Source organism: Arvicanthis niloticus, chromosome 2, assembly GCF_011762505.2.
Source record: "Arvicanthis niloticus isolate mArvNil1 chromosome 2, mArvNil1.pat.X, whole genome shotgun sequence".
In the NCBI taxonomy this organism is placed as follows: domain Eukaryota; kingdom Metazoa; phylum Chordata; class Mammalia; order Rodentia; family Muridae; genus Arvicanthis; species Arvicanthis niloticus.
The window spans coordinates 114213424-114219598 of record NC_047659.1 but is presented as its reverse complement, the minus strand read 5'-3'; positions in this window follow the sequence as shown (position 1 = coordinate 114219598).

Sequence of the window (6175 nt, the reverse complement as noted above, 5' to 3'; positions counted from 1 at the left end):
GAGCCTGTCAGATCTTAAGCGCTACAGTTGTGAGCTGCCATGTGGGTGCTGGGATTTGAACCCTGGTCCTTTGGAAGAGCAGTCAGTCCCCCTATCTCTCCAGCTCCAAAACAAAATAGTGTTGAGTTTTAGCTCTCTTATTGAGGGCTTATGTGACATGACACTGGACTCAATTATTTAGAGGGAGGTTGATGGTTCTGACTTGATAGACAGGATTTGAGGAGGCAAATCTTGTCGGGTGGGTAGAGCAAATGGTTGGTTGGTGAGATAAACCCAGCACTGAGAGACTCGAGGACAGATGTGCCTTGGGGCACAACCTTGAGAACTCATTGCGCTCCTCCTCTCTTGGTGACCCTGGGGTTTCTGTGGTTTTTGGCTTCACGAGCTAGGACTTGCTGGATGAAGGGCCCTGCTTCCTCCCTGGAGGCTGGCCCTAGGTGAAGCCTATGACAAACCCTGGAGCAAGAGAAGCTAGCCCAGGCATGACGTACACCTGTTGAGGCAGCTCTGCTGGGAGGCTGGGCAGCAGACAGGTTTCCTTCAGGGCACTGGACTGGGAATGCAGCCACCTTGGGCAATAGCCCCCTCTCTCCTCACTCTGGAGCTCCATTCCTACATGTGGGAGAGATTAACAATCCAGTCTACCTTTGGACACAACAGGGGAAAGGGGAAGCCACAAGCTGAGTGGGTGAGAAGGTGGTTTCTGTGGTACTTACATGACTGCTGGGCAGGAGGAAGGGCCTAGACCCTCCCTTGGGAAGCCCCTTGGCCAAGAAAGCCTTGACACAAGCTGTGTACTACTGTCTAAATTGACTGGAAAGTGGTGAGCTTGTCCTTGTGTTTCACTGCCTAGGCCTGTTTGTCTTATTTCAAGGAGTCATGGCTGGGCTCCTTGGTCTAGGGGAAATTTTAAATGTCTGGCCATTGTCTTGTTTCCTCTCTGAATCCTTCCCTATCTAGCCCCTTCTTCTCACTTCCTTTTCTCTCAGTTCTGCCTTTTCCCTTCTCTCCTTACTGTGAACCAGGCCTTACGCCATGGACTGGACACATGAGACGTGTTACCATTTCTCTTTCAACCATGGCTTTGCATCTGAGAGAAAGGAAGGAAGAACTGTGTACTAGCCATCTTCCAGGCTGGAACCTGGGCACCCCTCATTGGGCAGGTGTCATTTGGAACACTGTAAAACACCCCAGGGGGCAGCAGCCCTGTCTCTGTGAGTCGGTGCAGAGACTTTCAAATCTGGTCAAAACACCTCTTTTCCTCATTCTTCCTTCAAAATGGAGAAAAAGTTACAGATGTGACCGGGACCCTGCAGAGAAAGTCACAGAGTCAGAATGCCTTTGACCAGCCTGACCCACCCCTCCTTATGCCTGAGGAAGCTCAGATCCTGGGCATCTGTAGATCCCATGGGTGTCTGTCCCACCTCTCCTGAAGCACCAGGTGAGTGGAATTTAACCTCAGAGCTACAGTTAACCCTTTATGGTCAAGGCAGCAGTGGTGGCAAGGGCTGAACTTCGGGTTCACAGGGTGCAGCCATTGTTAAGGGCTCTACTCTGACGTCAGAAGACAAACTGCTGACATGTGTTTATAGCTCTTGCCACAGAGTCTCCAAGTCTTGCTTTCCCCAAGGTACACAGCTGGTGGGGACACAAATGAGCTGCCCCTACTGGTGTAGCTGGCTGCATCTGGAGTCACATAGGTACTGTGACTAAGGTGATGATCTCCTTAGGCTAGTTTTTTATTAAACAGCTTGTACAGTTGCAGGTGACAGAAACCCAGTTTGAAATGGCATTAGCAATGGTTTGCATACTTCCTTCATGACCAAGAGCTGGCAGGAAGCCTCCCTTAGAAAGACCTGTTGGGATCAGGGCTGGAAAGCTGAAGGTTCTGAACCTCTGAGATAGCTCAGGAGGCCAGAAGTGCTTGCCGCTGAGCCAGACACTGAAGCTTACCCCCAACGGTCCACGTGGTAGAGAACTGACTCCTCCTACAAGTTGTCCCTGGTCATCCATATGTACCGTACGCCATGGCACTTGCACACCCCGCCCCCATACACAAGACATTTTTAAAAGCTCCAGTTTCAAGATGGCCAGATACAATGCTCAAGAAATGGCACTGTCTCATCGTTCTCTCCATCTTTTCTGTATTTTTATAAATCGAGATGGGATCTTGCTGTGTGCTCGTGAATTTGTAATCCTTCTGCTTGAGTCTCCCAAGCAGCTAGGTTTACAGCCATGAACCACTACGCATTTTCCTCTGTCATTGATCATCTGAGCTGCTTTTCCTCCCGTCGTGGCCTTATAAGCAGGGTCAGGTGGAGTTCTGATGACCATCCCCAACTTGAGACTTGTGTGCCACCAGTGTAGTAGCGTAGATCATGGTAGATTTGGCTCTGGGACCCATCTTTAACCATCACTGTGCCCTGGGACATGTGCTGCTCTTTGGGTCTGAGGCACATGCTCTCATTGCCCCTGAATGAGTGGATTGGCCACATTCCTAAGAAAGTGGCTCCCCAGCAGAAAACTAGGGTGATGGGGGACCCAGAGGAAAAATAGATGCCAGATAGGTGTAGTGGTTAGGACCAGAATGCTTGGAGCTGGAGGGATGGCTTGGCAGTTAAGTGCACTAGCTGCTCTTGCAGAGGCCTAGAGTTCAGTCCCTGGCACTTACAATGCTAGTACCCGCTAGTACCTACTCTCATGAACACACACACACACACACACACACACTTTTTTTTAATTATTTATTTTTATTTTATGTGCTTTATGGCCTGCATGTCAGTCTGTGTGAGGGTGTCAGATCCCCTGGAACTGGAGGTATAGACAGTTGTGAGCTGCCATGTGGTTGCTGGGAATTGAACCCATGTCCTCTGGAAGAGCAGTCAGTGCTCTTAACCACTGGGCCATCTCTCCAGCCCCCCCCCCCCCCCACACACACACTTTTTAAAAAATAATTTTTTTTTTTTGTTTGTTTTTTAAGACAGAGTTTCTTTGTGTAGCCCTAGCTATCCTAGAGCTCACTCTAGACTAGGGTGGCCTCGAACTCACAGAGATCCTTTGCCTGTGCCTCTCTAGCATTAGGATGAAAGGTGAGTGTCATCACCACCATCCAACTCAAATTAAAAAAAAAAAAAAAAAAAAAAAAAAAATCAGACAACACTTTAACAAAGATGCCCAGTTAATTATGTGGCTTCTGAGGGACCCAGGTTTCTCTCTTGACTCAGCCATGTCCTCGGATGTTGTAGATACACGCTAGCTGAAGCCAATACAACAGTGGGAAGCCATCCTGCATTTGGTTTTATAAGAAACCAAATCTGAAGCAAATGTTCAAATTCTAGGGCATTAGGAGGTAATTCCAGAATGCATCTATAGGGACTGGGCTATCTTCCTGGGTGACAGGAAGAAAAGAGAGTTGGTAAAAGAAACAGAAGCTGGAAAGTTCCTGCTGAGGCAACTGGGGATCCAGGAGGCAGGAAACAGGCCTGGCTGGGCATGTTCTCTGGAGGCTAGGGAGAGGAAACGCCATGAACTCCCTGTCTGTTACTGGTTGAGGACTTCTGCCATGGAAAGTGTCTGTTTCTGGACCCTTCCAACTTGTCAGTGCTTGCACTGACCAGGAAGCCCCCTTCTCTGCCACAGGCCTGTTGCAGTGGTCAGTCAGAAACAGCCCTCAGGGCATAGGCCCAGCTGATGAACTACAGGCAAAGGGATATCTGTGTCTGCTCATGTCTGGAAAAGGTCTCGCTCACTGTGTGAAGACGTTTGCCATGTGGGGTGTGACTTTTATACTCAGTTGCGAACGATCCTTAAGGGAAGATGTAGCTACATCAACTGTGGGTGGGGCATGTAGCTTCCTCAGCAAAGCTTATATGTGACAAATAGAGGAATGAATTTGAATTATGACAGACAACTTGCAGTCAAAAGAGAGGCAAAATTATTTCTTGACTTTTTGTTTGTTTGTTTGGTTGGTTGGTTGGTTTTGGACTAACATGATGGAGCATACTTTCAGTTCTAATGCTTGGAAGGCCGAGGCAGGCAGATCTGTGATTTTGAGGCCAGCCTGGTCTACATAACAAGTTCTAAGACAATCAAGATAACAGAGAGAGAACTTGTCTCAAAAAAATTGGGGGAGCTGGAGAGATGGTTCAGTGGTTAAGAGCACCAACTGCTCTTCCAGAGGTCCCGAGTTCAAATCCCAGCAACCTCATGGTGGCTCACAACCATCCGTAATGGGATCTGATGCCCTCTTCTGGTGTGTCTGAAGACAGGTACAGTGTACTCATGTATATAAAACAAATAAATAAATCTTAAAAAAAATTGAGGTATGGGGGTGTTGGAGCGATGGCTCAGTAGTTAAGAGCACTGGCGGCTCTTCCAGAGTGCCCGGGGTTCAATTCCTAGACCTACATGGCAGACACACAAGTGTCTGTAACTCAAGCTCCAGGAGGGGATCCAACACCCTCATATAGACACATGCAAGCAAAATACCAATGCACATAAAATAAATTGGAACTGGAAAGATGGCTCAGTAGTTAAGAGCACTGACTGCTTCCAGAGGTCCTGAGTTCAATTTTCAGCAACCACATGGTGGCTCACAACCATCTGTAATGGGATCTGATGCCCTCTTCTGGTGTGTCTGAAGAAAGTGACAGTGTACTCACATACATAAAATAAATAAACAATTCTTAAATAATTTCAAAAAGGTTTTTAAAAATCAGAGTTGAGCCGAGCAGTGGTGGCACACACCTTTGATCCCAGCACTCAGGAGGCAGAGGCAGGCGGATTTCTGAGTTCGAGGCCAGCCTGGTCTACAGAGTGAGTTCCAGGACAGCCAGGACTATACAGAGAAGCCCTGTCTCAAAAAAAACAAACAAACAAAAAATCAGAGTTGAGTGTTTTGAAGGTATGTATGTCTAGGCCAGGCAGGGGTGAACCTTAGGTATTGTTCTTTTTGTTTGTTTGTTTGTTTGTTTGTTTTTGTTTTTTGAGACAGGGTCTCTCTGTGTAGCCCTGGCTATCCTGGAACTCACTCTGTAGACCAGGCTGGCCTCGAACTCAGAAATCCACCTGCCTCTGCCTCCCGAGTGCTGGGATTAAAGGCATGCGCCACCACCGCCCGGCAAGTGTCTTGCTTTTTAAAGATAACTTCTCTCATTGGGACTTGGGACTCTCCAGTCAGGCTAGCTGGCTGGCCAGTAAGCTCTGGTGATTTACCTGGTTTTGTGGCCCCAGTGATAGGATTTTCACTACATGCCCAGCATATTACATGGGAGCCGGCCTGGTCTCCTCAGAAATCAAAGGGCCCTGGAGTGTGAATGACACTTAGAAGTGCCGCCTGGGGCAAGGGGCCAGTCAGCACACGTGACCAACACAGAAGGCACGACTTCTGGGCATTTTCAGTAATAGCAGCTGTGAGCTTGTACAACCAATGCACAAAGCACATAGGGGCTGGTTCACTCAGAGGTCTCCAAGGTGGGGCAACAGGACCAGACTAAAGGATCTCAGAGGTTATTTAAAAAAAAAAAAAAAAAAAAAAAAAGGCTAAAGCTCACTGACCCTCAGAATGCATGCACTTTGAGAAAGGACCTACTTTAGAACTAAAGGAGTGTACCAGTTATTGCAAATTATGTGGTCTTCTAATAAATTTTACAAACGAAATAATATATGTAGAGAAATGTGGTGCCTCTAACTTGGTGTCTCATCTGCCCAGGCTCTCCTCCATAGTTAGCCAATGTTGCTAGTTTCTTCCTCACAAGATTAGAGGATTTTGTTTCACAAGACAGAGGGAACTCCAATAGGGTGCAAGTATTATTGGCTTTTTGTATAACTTTTATGGTTTTTTTTGGTAAATATTAATGTGTGTATTATTTGAAAAAAATTTATTTGTGTGTGTGTATGTATGTGTGTGACACGTGTGTGTGCAGGTGCCTGGAGAGGCCAGAAAAGAGTCTTGGACCCCCGGAGCGGAGTAGTAGACGTGGGCCATTTTACATGTGTGCTGGGAATCAGCCTTGGGTCCTGAACAAGAGCATTACACATTCTTAGCTGCTGAACCACCTGAATTTATCTTCTAACATTACAGATCTGGGTCAGCAAGATGGCATAGCCCATGAATCACTTCATAACAAATCTGACTAGCTGAGCTCAGTTCCTGGAAGCCATGGGGTAAAAGAGA